Source organism: Zonotrichia leucophrys, chromosome 1 (genome assembly GCF_028769735.1).
Source record: "Zonotrichia leucophrys gambelii isolate GWCS_2022_RI chromosome 1, RI_Zleu_2.0, whole genome shotgun sequence".
NCBI classification, from domain to species: Eukaryota; Metazoa; Chordata; class Aves; order Passeriformes; family Passerellidae; genus Zonotrichia; species Zonotrichia leucophrys.
In genome coordinates, this window is record NC_088169.1 from 50,492,428 (window position 1) to 50,514,198 (window position 21,771).

The following is a 21,771-nucleotide window of genomic DNA, read 5'->3' on the forward strand; positions in this document are numbered from 1 at the left end:
GGAATAGTTAAGCTGGCTATGCTTTCAGCAGAAGTTCAGATGTGCAGATGTAGCCTACCGTGTTGCCTGGTTTCTGAAATCCTGAAAACAAGCTTTGAAAACAAGCTTTTGAGAACAACTGAATTTTTCCCAGCCCTACTGAGCTGAACTGAGGAGCCATAGGTAGGCAAATGACTTCATTCCTAAGAGATGAAGTTTTAAGTAGCATGTATAAATGTCCTGTCTGTCGTTCATGAGCCACCACAAATCAGATTATGCTCTTCATGATACTTATGTGCTATGTAATGTAAATCAGCTTTACTAGGGAATGAAGTATCTGAAATCTCATTTTTTGAAGTATGAAAAAAATAGAACTTGATGCCTAAAAATAAACTTGGATATAAATTGAGTATTACTTCAGAAAATCAGAGCTTTTTATTTTTTTTAATGCAGTTCTCACCAAATTTGTGATAGTGCTTGGCAGTGCATTGAAGTGTTCCCAGTCAGAATTTGCTGTAAAGCACCTGTGTATCTTGTAATCTTATCTGCCCAAGTTCCCCTTCAGCTTGCATTGTTGCTGTGTTTTTGATTGCTTGGTGCATAAAGACTCAGTGCTGTATTTACAAAAAAAAATTATTTCATGGTGACTATTTTCTGTTGCTGAAATTTGAGGGGCTGGCATCTTCCAATCTTCTATCTTCCACCAGATTCCTTGAATATGTAGAAAAATGATGCTAGCAGGAGCGACTTCTGAAACACTTAACAGAGATACTCGGTGGACTCTGCTGGTTCATCCTGTGTGAGCTGTTGTATTGTTTGCCAGAACCCGGCTGCTTTGGGGAGTGTCACTGTGCAGCTGGATGTACAGGTGACATAGGTGACTTTAAGGGAAAGCTTTGTCTGCTCTCATCTTCTTGGGAAAGATGGACTTCATTATTTGGTTCAAGTTTTGGGAAGAGAAACTCTCCCCTCCTCCTCTCTGTGCACATTTAACTTATTCATTATTGGCTACAAGATGTAATAAAGCCTCAATTTTTTGGGTTTTTTTTCTGTTTTGTTTTGGTTTTTTTTGGTAGATAAGCTGCTCTTGTTTAAACATTCTAATACAGAAAAAACCTTTTTAAAAAGTGGTACTAATTCTCATACAAAAATTTTCCTTTTTTTTTCTTTTTCTACTGCATAGCCTTTGTAATTACTTTGTAGAAAACTTACCACACACCTCAGATCATGAACCTTCATAGGCATTTAAAACTGATCTTGCAGGTTGGTTTGAGAGAAAAACCTTCTGTCCTTTCACAGAACCCTTCTGACTAGAAATGATTGATCAGGCTGTCTGGACTCTTCTGGGCATGGCTGTAGAAGGAAAGATTAAAGGCTGCACTTCTACAATAATGAAGAAACAGTGCTGGTGCAGGGGAGAGTTACTGCCAGGGGTCTCAATTTCTCATCTAATTCTTCAGTGTCTCAGAAAAGCAAGTTCTTTTTTTTCTCCCCAAGCAATTGTACTGTAGAAACTTAAATATTGTAACCTTATCCTTTTAGTGGTAAACTTGAGAAATCTACCAAAGAAATGAAATTGCATTTGTAAATATAATGAATACTGAGGTAAACAAATAATATTTTTCCCTTCAGAGTAAAATAAAGAATAATTTAGTAGCTTCTGCTTTTAAAATTAAAAAGCACTTGCAGAGGATCCTTGCAGAGCCTAAGAATATGGCAAAACAGTGTGAATGGAGGTGAGCATTGCAGCCTCTTGGCCACACTTCAGTTCCGGGAGCCAAGCACTCTGTGCATTGTTGCAAGGTTAATTTACTGCACCTTTGGTTGTGGGTGTTGCTTGGCCCCTTCCTTGATGACCTCAGGACCTCAATGAAAGAAAAAAAAAAGTCTTGCAGTCTCTTTTCTGGCTGGCCAAGTGGGAAGCTCTTGGCTAAGATGCTCAGCCTAATGTAGCTGATGATATTAGAAGGTAAAGGGTAAGATGACAAGATCTCAAGTTAGAATAAAAATAAAGCAAAGGCAGCCAGTGTTCTTCTTTCAGGCTTGCAGGTGTGCAGAGGCTTCTGTGCAGCTGCTGATTAAGTCCAAGCTGAGTACACAAAGCCTGAAATCATCTGTTTCTGTGCTGCTTGTAGCGGGGCTCAGGACATGTGTTCACATCCCGTAGGTACAGCTGCCTTAGCACAGGGTGCTTTATCAGCAAAGTGCAGGGTGTTCTTTGTTCGATAGCACTGGGTGGTGTTCAGATAAGCAGTGAAATGATATAAATGCACCTTTGTTCTCAATGTGATGAAGGGGCTTCTTGTGTTGTAAAAAGCAGCTCCCCCTCCCCTACTGAGTCTGTTAAATATTTTTTAATTGTCTGGGAACTTAAAAGCTCTGAAGCTTCAGTTTAGTCAGTTTATGAGCAACACCTGCTGGGTACAGTCGCAGCCTCAGTTCTTTGTATTCAAGGAAAGTCTGCTATAAAGCCTGTGAAGGTGCTGGGGTAAAGCTGGGGTGGCAAAATGGGATGTTTTTTGTAAATGAATGTTTGAAATTACACTCTTACCTTCTGTGGGTGTGAGCATCCAGCCAAGCTTAATAGAAATACAGTGATGTCTGCAATCCTATTTCTATGCAGCTCTCAGGATAAATCAAAGATTTAGATTTGTAAAAGTTGAAAAATGCCTGTAAGATCATCAAGGCCAGTTATCAATGTAGTACTGGCAGGTTCATCACAATTTTTGGTCTCTTATCTTGAAAGAACACTGGGCAGGTGGTAGCAGAGAACCTCTTCAGCATCTCAGCTCTGAGATGAATCTCCTTCTTTCCAGCTGCATGTACAAACCCTTCTAAGCACCAGCTGTTGGGGACTGGGGTTTCCCTTTCCAGTGGGAGTTTCCTCTGTCAGCTTGTCACCACTTGGTGTAAATTGGTGTACCACTTCTTGTAAATTTGAGGCTTTCCAATTATGCTGCATATAATTATAGGTTGAAAAACACTTAGGCTGTGCACTGTAGTTTTGATACGTGCTTGGGAGTTTCAGTGTTGAGTTGACATCAAGTGTGTTTTTAGCAGCTTGCTCTTTTTAAAATCCTCTTTTTAAATCCTTCTAATTACATAAATATTTTTCCAAATGCCTGTTTGGGTTTTTTTGCAGAATGAAATTGTAGGATATTTCATAAACTAGGCAAAATGATGCATTTTTTTTAGGAGAACAAATCACAGCTGTTGTACTGTACATTTATAAACTATGAAATAAGACGTAATTTAAAGTTTGATGGGAGTCCCAATTTCTGAGTAACAGGTGTGCATCCCCAAGTTTTATGAGGTGGGACTATTTGTGAAGTCTGTGTATTATCAACAGTTCTTATCTGCTTGGGAATTCACAACAAGCAGTCAGTGTATCATATAAACAATACAGGATTATTGGCAAAAGCTGCTCACAAATATGACTCTGCCTTGTTTATTTCTGGTAAAATACTTCTTGCAGTCAGCATTTATTATAGCCACATGACCTCATTTTGATCTTAATTTCCTGCTTCTATTCATAGATAGAGAAAAAAAAACCCTAATAAAATACTAGGATTTCCAATTGTTCATCACCAGTGTCCTAATCTTATACAATTTGTATATTTGCCATTGGAAATAAACTCTCACCTTCATGCTTCTTGTTGGAACAAGGTGTAATACCAGGATGTTACTACATGACATGCATCTGTAGTTACCTAATCTGTTTCTTTGAAGTGCTGCCTTAAATCGTCCTCCTGCGTACCAATTTATCCACTTAAACCAGTGACTGATCTCCAGAAGTGACAATTTCTGACACTTTGGATAGTTTTGGTTTTTTTACTCAAAAGACTGTTATTCTTTGGTTGTACATAAAAATTTCATAGCTGTCAATCCCGACTTTGTTCTGTGTCCCTGTAATTAACTGAGTTTGTGTGTAACAGTCTTTTTTTCGTTTTTCTTTCTTTTTTCTTTGATTAGCTCTTCTTTCATGGATTGCTTTCCTCTTGTGTTCTGATTATGAAAAGAGGGCACAAGTTTTAAATTTGCTGTTCAGTAGCTGTTTTTTACCATATGCTGTTGGGGCTTACAAATTCCTTGCAGCAGCTCTACTTAATTGTGTCCTTCTTGGACCCCTGTTTGCTGTGGTCAGCTTCAGAGCTGGCATCATCTAAACAAATTGGGCTAACATTGATCATGAATCTGCTGCTAACTGAAAGGAACACAGTTTTTTATGTGCTAGTAGCAATTCCAAATTGTTTAATTCCAAGACTGGTGTTTATATGTGATGCATCTTTGAAGGAGTCCAACAGATTGAACAAGGATTGTGATAAGCATAAATGGCATTAAATGGTTCCTTTCATACCTCCTCTGCTTGGGTAGAGGAGGTGCAGTACTTTAGGTGTGATATTAATTTGGACATCCAAGTCTCAGATAATTATTCCCAGTGTTCCCATGAGGGAAAATAGGATGTTAAAATCTCTTTTTGGGATGTAGGCTTGAGCAATGGGGAGCAACCTCAGCTGGGCAGGTTGTGACACTGCAGAAAGCTGCTCTGAATTGTCACTTTGAAACTGTGTACATAGCCAGTACTGGATTTGGGAGCAAACATGCCTGTTCCTATATTTTCCTATTACTTTCACTTATGGTTTTGTCATTGATTGCTCCAATGGTTCATAACCCATCACAAAGGTCTTCCCCACTTAAAAAAATAAACAAAACCCAAACAAAAAAATTTACATGCTGGTGGACTTGACGTCTTTTTATGAAAACATATGGAAGGAGATGTTCATATATTCAGTTTTATTTCTGTTCATGTAAATCCCTTTGAACTTCATTTTGGTCTACAAGGTCCATAGTGGTTTCTCAAATGGATTATGTATTTTTTGGATTTTTCTTCTAGCTGAAGTCCACATTAATTTCTGAACTCTTAAAAGTTCTGATAAAATTCTCTTGATAAGGTATGGATCTGTTAAACCCGTTTCAGTGTATCATAACTCTGTTTTGAAGTTATCTAATTGATGCAAGATGTTTTTACAAGGCCAGAAACATAAATGATTCGTGTCCTCTGCTAGCTTCAGCTCCCTGAGAGCTCTTGAACAAACAGAAACTGCAGCACTTGGGACTGTGCCAGATGGTTTAAAAATTCCCTAGAGAATAAATAAATCTAGCTAGTGTTGTATATTTCCATCACATTTGAGATTGCCCTTGAAGTTGAGATTTTTGTTGTTTCTCCTTGAAGTTTACCAGTATCTACTACATAGAAATGTATGGAATTGTTTTGGAAGGCCTGGTGGGTGTCGCAGGTGAAACTTGTGAATCCCACCAGAGAGGGACACACCTTGTCTTCCAGGTTTGGATGCTGGGAACCACAGAATGGATAGTTAAGAAATATGTTTAACTTTTATGATACATTGTTTCCACCCTGGCTCTGCAAAACAAGTTTCAGGCTTGACTTCAGTGAGAACAGGACATTCAGACATGACCAAGAATAGATTCCTAAGATAGATAATTCCCAGATCAACTAAGCTCCCCCAGGGGAGAGAGAGTTGATGAGCAGGAGGAATGAGGTTCACTGTTTAGGGCACCTTTTTTCTGATTTCTGTTAATAGTTTGTGTGCTCACTGCTGGCTCTCATCAGCAAGCTGACTTCCAGTTGCAGAGAGAAATCTTTCGTAGTCTGAGCTATTGGAAGTAAAAAATAAGCTGTAGAAGGGCAAAGTTGTGGATAAACTGAGTTTTGATTTCCTCAGTCAAGAGGGAACTGTTGACTTCCATGAGAGAACTCACATACTTATTTTTATTTCTGAAACTTTAAGTTATTTGAAAGCATATCTTGCTTTGATGGCAGCTGAGCATGACAAGTAATACCTTAGGTGAAATTATAAACTCTTGTAGTAAGCTGAAGTGAATGGGATTTACATTATCCTTCCAAATAACTTATTTAAATGACATGAGAACACTGCTGTGTCAGTGACAAAATCACTGTTCCCTTCTCATCCTTCGCCCATCAGACCAGAAATAAGAGTTTCTATTTCCAGTCCAGGCAGGAGCCACATGATGGGATTTGCCATGTTACAGCTAAGTATATTTTTACCAAGCCCTAGCCATCAGGACTGTGCTGCCCTTCTCCTTTCCAAGCAGGGAGCATGCCTTGCACAGGTATCCAGCTAAGATGTGCTATAGTACTGGTGTGGGGGCTGCCCTGGCTGGACACCAGACACCCTCCAAAGCCTCACTCTTGCTCATCCTCAGCTGGACAGGGGTGAGAAAATATGAAAAAAGGCTTGTGGGTCGAGGTAAGGGCAGGGAGAGATCACTCACCAATTGCTGTCATGGACAAAGCAGACTCAGCTTGAGTTTAACTTATTACCAATCAAATCAGAGTAGGGTAATGAGACAGAAAACCAAATCTTGAAAACACCTTCCCCTAACCCCTCCCTTCTTCTTGAACTTAACTTTACTCCGAATTTTCTCTACTTCTTCCCCCTCAGCAGCTCAGGGGGACAGGGAATGGGGATTCATCACACATTGTCTCTGCCACTCCTTCCTCCTCAGGGGCAGGACTCCTCACACTTTTCCTGTGCTCCAGAGTGGGGCCCCTCCCAGAGGAGAAAGCTCCCTACCAGCTTCTCCAGTCTGGGTCTTTCCCACGGGTGCAGTCCTTCAGGAACAGGCTGCTCCAGCCTGGGCCCCTCCCACAGGGTGTAGTCCTTCAGGAACAGGCTGTTCTAGCGTGGGTCTCCTGCTGAACTCCTGCCAGCAAACTGTCTTCGCTGCTGGCTTCTCTCTCTGTGGGTCCACAGGTCCCTGCAGGAACCTGCTGCAGCCTGGGCTTCCCATGGAGTCTCAGTCTCCTTTGATCTTCCACTGCTCCAGTGTAGCATCCTCCAAGGGCTGCAGGTGCATCTCTGCTTCAGAATGGATCTGCAGGGGCACAGCTGCCTCACCATGCTTGCTCCATGGGCTGCAGGGGAACCTCAGCTCTGGCACCTGGGCACCTCCTGCCCCTCCTTCTTCACTGATCTTGGTGTCTGCAGGGCTGTTCCTCTCATGTGTTCTCATTTTGCTGTCCTAGCTGCCTTTGCACTGGGTTTTCCTCTTCTCAAACACATTATCCTGGAGGGGCTACCACCATCACTGCAATGGTGGGTGGTAGCTCTGTCCTGGAGCTGGCTGGCATTGACTTTGTTGGACACTGGGGAAACTCTGGGAGCTTCTCGTGGAAGTCACCCCTGCAGTCCCTTTACTACCACAATTTTGCCACATGAACCCAGAACTACTAAAGTAAAGATGCTGCTATGAAAGTTGAAGCAGTGTGGGCTTTGCTCTGCATTAATAATGAACTGAAATTCTAGAACTCCTGGGTAAATTTGTCACTGTGTTGCTAGGACTTCATAATGCCAATGCTAATCTTCCTGTGAATATTGTTATCAAAAGGTTAGCTGCAGTTACTTAATGCAGCCTAGCTGTTCTTCTTACCTATGTGGTCTCAAGCCAGTTCCAAAAATCCTACTGTTAATGCTGTCTGGCAGTGCTGTGCAGCTGCTGGTGCAGAAATACCTGCACAGTAAATTCAGAAAATAAAGTTTGATAGTGCTGAAATGAGAAGCATCTACCAGTAGCAATTAGTGAAGCAGTGCAAAAGTTGCTTTACCTGATGTATAGGAAAATGGTGCCTAAAAAAATGAGTAGAACCTTCCTGATAAGTTCAGAAACAACTCTTTCCCACCCATCTTGACTGTATATACCTGTTGTGCTTTCTTACTTACACAGTGATTAAGTGCCTCTGTGCTCCCTTTTCCCCTCAAGTTTTGTAGAACCCATATTTATAACCAAAACAAAATGCTCTCACAGACTTTTTGGAAGTACATGCGATGGGTCTCCTGGGTCTCTATCACACCCTTAGCTTATTTCATGTATGTCACTATTGGTGCAAGAGTCTTGCCTTATAAAGCTGTTTCTCTGAAAGGTCCTTACTGTCTGTTTACTTTATTGACTGCTTTATATCAAAGCTTTCTGGGAAAGCATTTTCTTTTCTGTTCCCCAGGGTCTTGTGAGTTGGTTTTGTTTTGGTTTGGTTTTTTGTTTTTTTTAATTATTAGTAGTAGTAACAGTAAATCTGTAGCTCTTTTAGAATTTCTCTATGTCAAAATGTAAAAGGACCATGCATTTAATTACTTTCAGCTATTAAATTTGAAATACTTCCCCATCCGGCTGTGTCTGTCTGGATTTACATTTGAATACTGTAACTACCTACTGCTATTTAATTCTCTTTACAGTGACTAACAAGCTGATGAAATCTTAATATTTTAAGCAGTTAGAGATTGACAAGATTAGACTAATGTGACTCCCAGGGAGAGCAGTATTGAGTGTTTTGTCCTGTGCTAGCTTTGCCTTCAGGTGTGGTATTCGTTGTTCCCCTGACTCCTTAGGCAAAGTGATGTTCGAGATTTTGGTGCTGAAGGAAGTCTAGTTAGGTGGAAGCTCCCAGCACCTCATTTCAAAGCAGTTGGTTATTCAGCATCTGGATGAGGATGGCTTTGAAATCCTTCCTTTCTGTGTTTATCCTTGGGTTCTTTGCTGGTTGTTATATGGGAAGAGTTAATTGTGCTGCTGGTTGCTCAGGCATTTGATACTGTCACAAGACAAGGCAGCTGCTCTTGTGAACTGTGAGATTAGCAGACAAGCTGGAACGTGTACAGATGTGTGTTTCCAAAGTACTAGAAAACTATTGAACATTACTTGGCAGTGATGGCAAAGCTGTTGAAATGCTACCAGGTTGCAAGCTGTTTTCTTTATACCTTCTTTATACTCTGTCCACATTGATGAATCATGTGCATTTGTCTTTTACAGTTTTTTAATGAATGTTCTTGCAACAAAAGGAACCTTGAACTCTTTAAACACTTTTTGTCTCTGCCACAGTATCACCTGCTGCATGACACTGCTCTTGGTGTCCAACCTTCTGTAAGCAGAACCTTTTTAAAGGAAAGTTTGTAGTCTGAAACCTCCCACTGCAGTTGAGAGTTTGTGAGAAAACATCAAATAGGGAAAGAAGGAACTCCTTGGTTTGAAGTCATTGAGGAATTTCTAGCCTCAGTAAGGGAGCTGGAAGTTATTGCAATGCCTGACTTTTTGGATCAAGTACACCCACATCTGCTAGACTGAATAAAATCTAACTTTTCCCATCTCCCAGAGCCAGCACTAAATTAAACACCGTCTTCTTCTTCAGTGATAATAGAAGAAAGTGGTTATTGTAGTGAATGAGTTATAAAAGTGTTGTTATCCATGGGTATCATGGTAGGTTTTAACCAAATCTGGGACGATGCTTACGTTAGGGCTCTTCATGATCTGCCATGTAGGAAATCTTGATCTCTTGGCTCGGGAGATCTTGATCTTGGTCTCTTGGCTAGGGAAAACCAGACCAAAGTGTGTTCATTTCATAGTGAATCAATGTGTTAGTTAATATTTTAAATTTAAAATCTTGAGTACTTCTATCTGAAACTACAGAACTAAAAAATTGCCACCTTCTTAAACGTTGGGCATGGAGCATTTATTTCAGTATTGCCACTTTAAATCTGCTAAAATGAAGTTCGTGATCTTCTGATCTGTATTGGAGAAGTAGATAGTGACCATAAATGGGCAAAATACATCAATGAGCTCTCCAACTTTCCTCCCACCCCCTCAAAAGGAAATGAATGCAGAGAATGTATTAATTGTTTGGGACTGTCCACGTGACAGCCTTATCTTCTCAGGCAAGCCCTTTTAAAAATAGGATATGTGTTAAGCATGATGGAGTTTTAAAAACAACGCATTTAATAAACCTCTTACTAGAAGTGCCAAGTTAAGCTGAAACACAGTTTTCAGGAGAAAATTCCTACCTAATATCTGAATTTGTACTTTTGTAGCTTGTAAGAACTTGGGTAAAGAACTGCTGTTCCAAGCAAGCTGTACTTTGCTAAGTCTTTGCCTGGGAACTGTGTCCTAAACTTGGAAACAAACTTGTATATGCTCAAAGTATGAAATTGGTGGATGAAATGAATTGTTTTACTAATCTACATATTCAAGAGCATAAGGATCATAATGAGACCTCTGTACTGACACTTGTGTGGGATGCAGAGTACTCAAGCTGAGTGAATTTGGGCTGTATCTGAAAGGTGGAAAAGCATCAAGCCTGACTGGCCTAAACATAGGAGCAAAATGCTGAGTGCAGAGCCTTCCTTGCACTGCTCCTCTTGTGTCTGGCTGTGCTGTCACTGCCATCCCTGAAGTTCTTGGATAGGCAAAATATTGCCTCTTCAGTGGCATTATAGAGCACTTGTTACTTGCCTCTTACACTGCAGTCTTGTTTGGTTGGTTTTGGTATTGAGGTTTGGTTTTTTTCTTTTTTTTTTTTTTTTTTCCTCAACCAAGCACCACTGTCAAGTGCTTGCATGAGGAAAGTCCCCTATTGTCTGCTCAGGCATCTAAACCATCTTGTAACCCTTAGACATTCTTTCCTGTTAAGTAACTTGATCCACCTTCTATCATTATACTGCTTACTTAAATTTGGATTTTTGGCATAGAAGCACCTTGTGTGTGTGTGTAGCACACGGAATGTGTTAGGTGATCCACAAGTTTCCAGCTGCAAATTAACTGCTGTGATGGTTTGCTAAATGTGTGCTGTGCAACGCTGGTACTTTTTTCTGCTTGTTGACTGTATCAGAACTCATCAGTTTAAGTAATTCCTGGGTTGGTCTTGAAGAAGAATTATTTTGAAAACTGAATTTGATTTCATTTTAGCTTACCTATGTAAAAAAAGATCTCTCTTTAGGGTGGTGTAATAGTAGTCTTCAGCTTTGCCTTTGGCAGGAGTATGTGATCTCCCCAGTATGTGGCATGAGGCTGAATGTCAGAGCAAAATACATGCACTGCTCTGTAGCAGCTCTTGAGAAGCAAACTTAGCTGGGTCTTGACCAGTCATCTGGGAAAAATATAGGCCAGGCAAATAGGAGGAAGACTGTCTCCTGAAAGCAAAACTTTATTCCATGCAATCCTTTAATGTTCCTCTAGGCAATCAATCCTTTAATGTGTTTTCTGATGCTTTAAGCTTAGGCTGAATCCATGAGCCTGTAGAGAAGAAATGTGAAAGTAATAGCAGCCAGGGATGGCAGCTAGCTTGAAGCTCCAAAAACTGCTTTCACTGAAACTTTCTTTGCCAGCCCCTGTGTTCCAACTTTCTGCTACTGGGCTTGTGTTATGTTGTGTTGGCCCAGACGTACAGCAGAATGATTTGGAGTTGATGGCAGATGCTTATTACTGCCTGCTGAGAACCTGACTTGGAGTTTTCTAAACTGTTATTTTTAGACTGTACAGTAAGTGCAGATGGGTTATAGAAATGCTTAGTAATTTGGCTGTTACTCCTTTCTCTTTGGGACAGCATTTCTCTTGGCTGAAAATCCTCCTTATTTCTGTAAAAACAAAGATATCAGTATTCCTTCAGCAGTAAGTCAGCTGATGGAGGCCGATTCTTCTGTTCTAGTTTCTAAATACCTCTAGCATAAACAAAGTCAGCAAATTGCTTGTGTGACTGCATAAGTTGAATGACATCAGGCTGGTCTTTTATCTTTTTATTGGAAAGATGCATTTTTAATGGTGAAAACTGGGAAGTGGAGCTCTGTCAGCAGAGTGGAAAGCAGCAGAATGCAGCAGTTTTAGAAGTACAACAGGTCTGAATGATCAGTGCTGGACTAACTGGATGGCAGTAAAAGGAAAACATTTATAGCAGTTAAAGGAAAACAACTTTTTCCCCTCTCCCACCCTTCTTTCTAGTTGAGAATAGTTACAGATATCTGCACTTTGGCTGGCATTTGGTTGTGGGTTTTTTTAAGATAAGAACTTTGCCTTCTTGACAAATGCCTGGTACATAGCAGGATATGATACACAGCTTGTTTTGTCTCCGTTCATGTTTCACTGCTGTGGCTGGGTTCTCCTATCTCGTGGATATGCAAGTTAACACTAACTAAAAGGAGACTCATTCCAATTGCTCCTAATTTTTTCTCAGATTGTGTTGCTTTCTTATTGACAGATGTCAAACTCCCAGTACTTAGCAAAGCACAGGGTGTTGATTTCTGAGCAGTATCCTGTTTGTCTTTTGTTTGTTTTTAAGTGTACATAGCTTGATGATGAGTGGGGTGCATTATTCAAATCCAGCAGTGCGGATGCTTCCAGCCCCAAGTCAGGAAATACTTGGCTTTTGAAGAATAACGGCTGCTGCACGGATTTCTGGCTCTGCTGTGATATCATGAAACGAGTCTGAGGAAGTGCTGTGACAGCTCTGCCAGCCCTTTGTGAGAGGGGGATCCTTTCTGCACTTTCTTATCCTGGGAATCTGTTCCTGAGTCTTGGTGTTCATGACAGTGAGGTTTGGTGACAGCTCTGCTTGGCCATGCCTCTGCTTCTGAGCTGGATCTCCCACCAGAAGGTACTGTCTGCTCCTGTGGTGTGTGTGGGAAGTTCATTCAGCTCCCATGTCTTTGTACAGTGGAAGGGATCTGCCGCTGCATTTTGTGTGGTGATGGAGTGAGAGGGGTTGAGCTTTTTCCTTGTCTTGAAGGTAATTGCCTTCCTAGAAATGCTGTAATGAAGTAGCCACATTTATTAGGCATGTTTGTTAGATTAGTACTTCACAGTTGCTCTTATGTTTATAAGCTTTATGGTATGAGGAGAGACTTTGCTTTGTTAATAAATTCCAGACTTAAGTTTTTCATGTGGAAGCTAGGCACAAATTAGGACAAGCTGCAGCTTCTCTGCACAATGAAATTCTGTTCATTTGTGGAAATAATGGAAGCCAGTGAATTTAGTTGTTCTTTGCAATATCCATAGCATTCAAGTTCTAAGTGTGGATTAAAATTGAAAGCAGTGCTCAGTAATTATGAAGTGATGCATTTGAAAGTTATCCCTCCAGCCAAAAGGGGACATCCACCTCTGTTCTCTGGAGGCTCTTGTAAATTCAAAGGGTTGTTATTTTGTTGTTTTTAATGCTTCCACTTCTGTCGCTGCTGTTCAAGAAAGCATGTAGTGTTACAATGGAGATGCTCTGCCCTTTCTAGACTTGTGACAAAATGTGCTATTGTTATGCTACATCAGACGTGATTTAGTAGGCTCAACAGTCTCTCTATTTTGCAGCTTAAAGATATTGGTGATAAATACTCATAACTGAAGTTCTGTTTTTGAGGTTTTAAGGGTTGTGGCAGTTGGAATTAATTTTAGCAAAAGCTGTTACATGACATGAGATGAATTTGGTGGTAATTATTTTTCTGCAGTCCTCCCTTTGGTTTTAATCTACACTTTGGTCAGAGGAAAGACCTTGCATTCCTTGTATCAGTTAGAGTGCTGTTCCTTTCTAACATGAAGATACTGTTCTGTTTTGAACACAGTGAAGTGTCCTGTAGAATATTTCTTGGCAGTATTAATCACATGCCCTTTGTGCAGTGTGCTACTCGTGCATGAGGAAGCTGTTTGCTCTCCTTTATGAGTTAACACTGTTGCAGATCTAGTCACAAGGGACAGAACTACATGTAGCCCTTCAGTTGCAGAGCAGGAATTAGCTGAGTGCTGCCACCGTATTCTACAGTACCTGGCCAAATGGGTGATGTGCTTCAGTAGCTCAAAAGGTCTCTAAGCAAGATCATAGGTGTGTGGTACAAATAGAGGAGATTGGGGATTATCTGGCTTAAACTGGTGCTGCCATTAGTTTCGACTATCAAAACTCTACTGCCTGTGGTAAACAAATTTTGTGTCAGTGTCATGCTTTATTTATTATATTGCTTTTTCAGATCATTGTGTAATTGTAGGTGATGCAGAGCTTGGCCAGTGCCACCTGTTCCCATTTGAGTGCAGCTAACTTTTCCTTTTTGCATCGCCACACATGGAATCTGGTCACTTTGGGTGACAACTGGTTCATACAATCTTAGGCTACTCGGATGTGAATAAAAAATTTGATGTGGGTTCCCAAGTGTGTGGTTGTTGGTTTTTTTTCTGTAATTACTCTTAGTAGATCAAATATATTTCCCTGGAGGAAAATATTGTCTCTTCAGTAATATCATAGAGCACTTGTTACTTGCCTCTTACATTGCAGTCTTGTTGGGTTGGTTTTGGTATTGGGGTTTGGTTTTTGTGTTTCTTTTTTCTCAACCAAGTTTTTTAGTGTTGTTCACACTGGAGAACCAAACTAGTATCACAGGTTTAGTTTTGTACTTCTGGTACCCACTGTCCATCCCTGTCTTATTGGCCTCTTGCATTTGGGGGCATGGTTTGGAACAGGCCTGAGGAAGGATTTCTAATCTTGAGTTCTCTTGGCTCTGTTCAGAGATTGAGTTACTGTGAGCACTTTTTCAAGGGTCTTAAAGTACACATTTGCTGCTTCTTCCTGACAGGCGTGGATGCTCTTGACATCCTGGAGGGGAAGAAAGCTCTCCTGAAGCTCTCAGATCAGTTTTGTTTGGTTTCAGGTTGTTAATACTTGAGAAGGTTCAGTGTGCCTGTTGCTGTTCAAGCATGAGCTCACTGCTGCATTAGAGAAAGCTTTGTGTGCTGTTCCAGCACATTTGAGTGTCCGGTTTATCTCGGCTGTTTGAGGGGCCTGGAAGGGCCCTGGGTGGCCTTGGGGCACCCGCGTATCGAAGGACGAGAAGAGGCTTCAGTTCTTCTTTCTGGTTTTATGTTTATTAATTGTTTATCTAAAAGATGTTCTTTCAGCCGGCAGAGATCTGCTCAGCAGTCAGCCATGGGCACACTCTGTCTCCCTCCGGGCAGCCACGTATCTTTATACCCTTTGCTACGTATACAATATTTATCGTTTTTCCCCAATACCATCTATTGTTATAACTCGGTGTACTCTTAGTAAAAACCAATAGAAAGGTGCCACCGTGGCCAAAGAAGATGGAGGAGAGAAGGAAGAAGAAGGAGGACAGGACACACCCCAATTCCTCCATCTTACTCCTCTAAACCCCCCTGTACATAAATCTTAAACCTTGTGTCTCACCCTCTAATTAACTAATCCCTTCACCATTCACCCGGTGAAGCCCTCATCCTTGTCGTCTCCTGTGCAGGGTTAAAGTCCAGCTACCAGACACTTCTGGCAACATTCCAGGACTCCCGAGACCCCTAAGCTGGTCTCAGAGGCTCAGCATCTCAGGACTGAGATCTTGAGATCCGACATCTCCCCCTTCTGTTTGCCCCAAGAAAACCTCTTTTATAATCTGATTCATGGCATCTGGGACGACATGGATGAGGACTAGAAAAGCTATTACAACATAAAATCCTAAACTATTAAAACATAAAATCCTACCCTTAAAATTCTTCTCCAAATGGGAGAAATGTCAAAGAAATCTGCCCTTAAAATTCTTCTCCAAATGGGAGAAATGTCAAAGAAATCTACCCTTAAAATTCTTCTCCAAATGGGAGAAATGTCAAAGAAATCTACCAGCTGATCAATATATGATCCTTTGTCAGTTTCCCCTGTAATAGGTAAATTTACTCCATTGCTTATTGCAATTCAAGATCCCAAGGAGAAAACCCCCCAGAGTCTTTCGTTCTTATACAGAAATATTCAAGACCCCAAAGAGAAAGAACCCCCAGAGTCTTTCGTTTCTCTTGTTTCTCTTCTGAGTTGTCCTTTGCAGTCTGAGTCCCGACTTTTGTCTGAGTATTCGTTTCTTCTTATATCTTGTTGAGGAAAATCGTTGCATAGTTGCATCCGGCATGTTGTGCACTTCGGTCATTCCCCCACGAGTGGCGCTGTCACCGGGCTCCGTGGCTGGGAGCCATGAACACGGCTGCCTCTCATTCAGCCGATTGTTGCTGTTTGCAGGCTTACTTGAGACCGGGGTTACCTAGTTTTTGATTCAACTGACAATAGGGTTAGAAAACACACAAGCCTCCCCAGGAGGGGAGAGGCTTGGGACTCCGAGGGTTTTTACCAAAGGCACCAAGTCTGGAGAGGGCCCCTCCTCGCCCGAGACGTTACCGTGGGTCCGGCCCGCCCCCGCCCGCGCTCTTTACTCTGCGCATGCGTGCTTTCCGAGCCGCCCTCTGTCTCTCCCGAGGTAATTTTTTCCTCTCCCTTTTTCTTCCGCCTCTGAATTTTCCCCCTTCGGTCTGCCCCGACTCTGTCTCCTCCTCCTCCGACGCTGTGTGTGTGTGTGGCCTTTCGTCAGTGTGTGCGGCCGTCCCGCCGGCACCCGCGCCCGCCGCGACTCGCTCCGGGTTTTTTGCGTCACAACCGCGCGCCTCCTGCGTCTCCCTGACCGCCTTTCTGGGATTGCGCAATTTTCCCCATGCCGCTGCCCATGTCGGACGCCCCGGCTTTGGTTTGTGGCTTCTCCCCCCCGGGTTTTTTGCGAGTTTTGCCCGCCGCGGGCGTTTCTGCTACCTTGCCGGCCCCCGGGGCCGCTGCACCCCCCGGCCCTGAGCTTAGCAAAGCCGTATCTGAACACGCGTCTTTTGTTTTTTCTTCAGCCGCGCTCCCCGCCTGCTCCGCCGCCGCGAGAAAGCGCCTCCCCCGATCCCTTTTTCTCCCCCCCTGCTCTCTCCCCTCTGTTCCTGAGTCCTCCATGCTCTCTGGACCTTTTGGACGCTTTTTGGGAGTTTCCCAGGGTTTTTGGGTTTTGGGACCGGGTGTTTTAATAATATTTCTTGCTCTTTTTTCTCCAAGAGCATTTCCCCCTGGCTTCTTAAGGCCAGAGCTAATCTTTTCCTGGAGCCTTGCTCCCCCCTCTCTCTTTCAGAGAGTCCCCCCCCGGACGTCTGGTGCGTCTCGGGGTTATTTCTTCCTGGCCTTTTAAGGCCAGAGCTAATTTTTTCCGGAGTCTTGCATTGCTCCCCCCTCTTTTGAGGGCCCCCCCCCCGGACGTCTGGTGCGTCTCGGGGGTTTTCCTCTCGGCCTTTTAAGGCCAGAGCTAATTAATTTTTGTATGTTTGTGTCACACCTTATAAGGTGGACAAAATTTCCCGTTGTTCCTGGGAAGGTGTGCCCCCATGTTCTTATTTTCAGGCTTTCTTACCAAATCTGTCGCCAGAGCAGTCTGGACGTCTCGATCTGTCCAGCAGATCACGAGAGGTGGACCCAGGGCGCCTTCTGGTTCCAGTCCGGGCTGTTCTGCTACGAATTCTCTTCGGCAGAAACTGAGAGGTGGATTTCTCAGTGACTGCTGTTTTTTTGCAGTCTCTGCTGGCTTTTTTTTCTTCTTCTCTCTCTTTTTTCTTCAGGGCTTTGAGAGTGGTGGTGGTCCCCCCGAAAGGTTGTGGTGGTCAGAGCTCACCCAGTGGAAGCCAAATGTCCGGTTTATCTTCCCCCGAAAGGTTGTGGTGGTGGAGCCCAGCCAGGGACCGCCAAGTGTCCGGTTTATCTCACCCCGAAAGGTTTTGGTGGTTGTTTGAGGGGCCTGGAGAGCCCGGAGGTGGCCTTGGGGCACCCGTGTGTCAAAGGACGAGAGGAGGCTTCAGTTCTTCTTTCTGGTTTTATGTTTATTAATTGTTTATCTAAAAGATGTTCTTTCAGCCGAACAAAGATCCGCACAGCAGTCAGCCATGGGCACACTCTGTCTGCCCTCCGGGCAGCCACGTATCTTTATACCCTTTGCTACGTGTACAATATTTATCATTTTTCCCCAATACCATCTATTCTTATAACTCGGTGTACTCTTAGTAATAACCAATAGAAAGGTGCCACCGTGGCCAAAGAAGATGGAGGAGAGAAGGAAGAAGAAGGAGGACAGGACACACCCCAATTCCTCCATCTTACTCCTCTAAACCCCCCTGTACATAAATCTTAAACCTTGTGTCTCACCCTCTAATTAACTAATCCCTTCACCATTCACCCGGTGAAGCCCTCATCCTTGTCGTCTCCTGTGCAGGGTTAAAGTCCAGCTACCAGACACTTCTGGCAACATTCCAGGACTCCCGAGACCCCTAAGCTGGTCTCAGAGGCTCAGCATCTCAGGACTGAGATCTTGAGATCCGACATTTGAGGAGGTGTATAGGGGTGGGGAGGTGATTTCCTTGTTCTGATTCATGGAACAGTCTGCTGCTACTCCGCAGTATAGGGAAACTTCATGAATAAAACCTATAATAATGCTCTACATTATGTTTCTGCATTTGAGAACTGGTGTACCAGCACTACACCATCAGCTCCTACCTGTCTGGACTGAGAAGCCCTGTGCAACTCCCTTTGGAACATAGTAATTTCCTTCTCTCCAACAATATTTGGAAAAAGATGATGCGCCCCAGATTATGGGATTTGGGAGAGGTAAAGTCTGGGAGAATTAAGTCTTCTTGAATTGTCCCACCACAGGGTTTGTTTGGGCTGGAAGTGTGCTTCTCTCTCCCTGAGAATACTCTGTGTAGCCCTGTCTTTCTTCTTGATCTAACTAACTTCAAGGCTTGAAAAAAAAAAATCTGAGTATGTTAAATAGATCGATTGCTTAAACATTTTAAGAATTTAATTTCTTTATATTCAGGTGAATACTGAAAACCTATACAATAACTCATTTAACCTTTTAATTTTGCCCTGTTGTAACAGCTGGTAGTAGATGTCCAGGAAGATTGTCAATGGCCCTGTGGGTTTCATGAGTAAGAATCCAATTTCTTCCCTCTGCTTAATTTAATGAGACTTCTGCAGGGAAATACTAGAACTTGGAAACACATTAGTAAATTTTGCCTGTTGCAGGAGTCTATATCATCTTAATATTCCTAAACTGATTTCTAAAAGTAGTTAAGGATTTTCATCCAGGTAATTCAGTATTTTAAAAGCTTCATTCTGCTTATTATCTTGTCTAACTTTGCCCTACAATTTTGACATTTAGAAATAATAAGCTAATATCCACATCCAAAAGTTACACAACTTCGATGGTGAAATTTTTGATTGAGGTTTCTTGATACACAGAGAAGCAAAATGTCAAAACCCAATGGTATATGTCAAAGAAATGTGTAAAAGGCCATGCTGGGATGTGTGATTGATAATTATGTAACGTTTTCTGCATCTTGCCTTTCAGGAAAACACAGATGTGATATGTTGTTAGACTCCACTTGATCCCACTTAGGGATTTTTACTCAAGGTCAAATCTTTACATGAAAACACTACTTTGATTTGGTACATCTCAGAAGTAGCTTTTGGTTCTTGGTAAGAAAGAGTCATTCTGAGAGAGAAGAGGATCAGGTCTAACAGCACAGGCTGGCACATTGTCATCCATTGGGTACATCAGCAGCAGCACACAGTTACTCCTGTACACTAAAGACCAATAAAATTCGCTTGCACGACTCATAGCCTGGAAATATTAGCATCTGTCTTGAATGTTATACTTGAAGCTGTCTTTTACACCATGCTAGTGAGAGTACCCATGAAACAGCTAACAAGCATCTGGAACTGGTTCTGGGCTGTCTGACAGATATCACTTATCAATTGTGACATCCCTGTATTGCATTACATTGTGTTTCTTTTCATCTGTATATAAGAAAAGTATTCATATCTACAGAGATTAAACCGGTCTCAAAATGTTCACTTTGATATTTTGTTTTGGTCTGTCTATAGGTTGAAAAGAAGAAAAAAGTCAATGCTAATGAGGGAGCACCCAAAAAAATATCGTAGCCTGTAAAAAAAGTTTACCTAAACAAAGCAAGGAGTAAGGATTGTTTGGGATATATATATATATATATATACACACACACACTGTAGCAATTTATGTATTGCAAAAGCTTTTTTAAGGAGCAGAGATACTGAAATAATAATTGTGGCTGAAATACTAGTGTCTGAAGAGCATACACAATCTGGAAAAGATGGAAATAAAAGTGATAAATGGCAGGATGCTTAGGATGGTGGGTTGTTCTAAGTAGAATTGCAATTACTTGAAACTCTGTGCATTTGTGAGGGAGATCTCTGACAGAAGAGGGAATGGATGGGTATTACTGTTGGGATAGAATTGGTAGTGTCTTATCCCCAGCCTATTTTGACATTGGCTGAGGGAGAGAGGGGGAAGGATATGTTAGGAAGCTATTGAGTGTTTTTAGAAAGACTTGGGTATATCCAGTTTTTTGTCTTAGAGGTGATGAGCAGGAGGAAAAACCCAGTTATTGGAGTGGAAGTGATGGTACACTTTTAGAAAAAATTAAATTCTTGATTAAACAGCTGACAGTGGTTACTCTAGTTGATTGTGTGTAAAATTATATGCATTTTGAATAGAATTATCATTTGTCACTGTACTTTGAATAGAAATATATGCGAATTGCCCTGTAACAGCTTCTGGATTCTAAAAAGGGAAATTTTAATTAAAAGGTAGCTAGTTTGTGAATTTTGTTAAAATAGAGAACTAAGAAATTTAATCTCTAGAGCTTCTTTCTAGGCCATAGAGAGAATAAGAGACCAGTGAGTGAAAAGGAGCTGCATCTTAGGGTGCAAACAGGCTAGTGCAAGTTGAGGACTTTGCATGTCCAGCTGAACTGCCATGGCTGGGAGGAAGTTCACCTTGGGTGATGGTAAAGCAGCCTGGCAGTGAAAATGAGGGAAGAACAGTTCCACTCTGGTATCTGTGCCAGATCTAGACTTGGCTTTTAGCCCCACTGAAAACTGAGATGATGGTGACGTCGAAAGGGATAGAAGCCAAAAGGTCAGCAGACCTTAGGGTAATTGAACTTCATTTTGCAATAAATGAACTAGAAGCAGATTTGAGTTGAATGCCCAAGGGATGAGGAGTGTGTAATGGGAGATGGGGATTAAGGTGAGGTAATTTTCCACTCTGACTTGCAGAAGTGTTGGTAGATGAGATTGCTGCCTCAGTGGCAAGCTTCAGCTGGTATCGTGTGACTGAGAGAAAGAGATACTGTAGAGAGCATGGATTATTTAAGGTGTGACTTTAAGATTACCTTCTTTTAATAGAAAAATTATTTGAAAAATATCAAATATTGTAGTGGGAAGCTGTATAAAATACAAAAACTGTTGATAAATATCAAATATTGTAGTGGGAAGCTGTATAGAATACAAAAACTGGTGATTGATTTTAAAATATATTGGATTCGTTGAATGTTGAGAACTGATTTCTCTTGCAAAGAAAATTGGATTGATATTCTCTCTATCTCATTGTCACTAGTAACTTTCCCAATGCATGTAGTGTGATGCCATTCATTATACTTCTAGAGAAAATGGGACATGTGGGAAAGAGGGTGTGGTTCAGAAGAGTGGGTACTGTCAAAAGAGCAACTATTACCACTCTGATCTGCAGTCAGTAGAGTTGGGAAAGTCTTTGTTTTCTTTTGTGAAGCCAAAATGAAAAATGAGCTCACATGTTAAATATGTTGATACTTTAAGCAGACTCCTCCCAGGGTGATTGGGATAAAATGGAGGAAGAACCAGGTGTCTTTGAAAGACTGTATGACACAGGGCTGAAATTGTGAATTTCTTCTGGAGATGTGTAGTTTGGCCCTACAGGGTATAGCAGAGATCTGTGCAGAGGAGAGAGATTTGTGTGTGCTGCTTTATGGCACAATGACTGAGGCAGCAGGGAAGTGTGACCTTAAGGTGAACTGTGTCACAGGATGGATGAGGCAAGGTTTTTATAGTTGATAATAAGTGAGATCTAATGCAGTTGTACATGTTTTATAGTTGATAATAAGTGAGATCTAATGCAGTTTCAACTCTGCCAGTTGAAACTGATGGGGATTGCTGGTCTCTTGTCCACAAAACTGTTCCCAAAAGTTGTAAGAATAGATTAAGTGTCTCTGCAAAATAAAAACAAAGGAGCAGTGATGACCCTTAACAGAGCACAGCAG

The 21,771-nt window shown here is 41.8% G+C and overlaps 1 protein-coding gene across 2 annotated transcripts in view; it reads left to right on the forward strand.

The window, feature by feature from the left end:
• The window catches only part of TBC1D4 (TBC1 domain family member 4), a 103,723-nt gene that overhangs the window by 38,617 nt on the left and 43,335 nt on the right, over nt 1-21,771 (forward strand). The window lies entirely within an intron of this gene.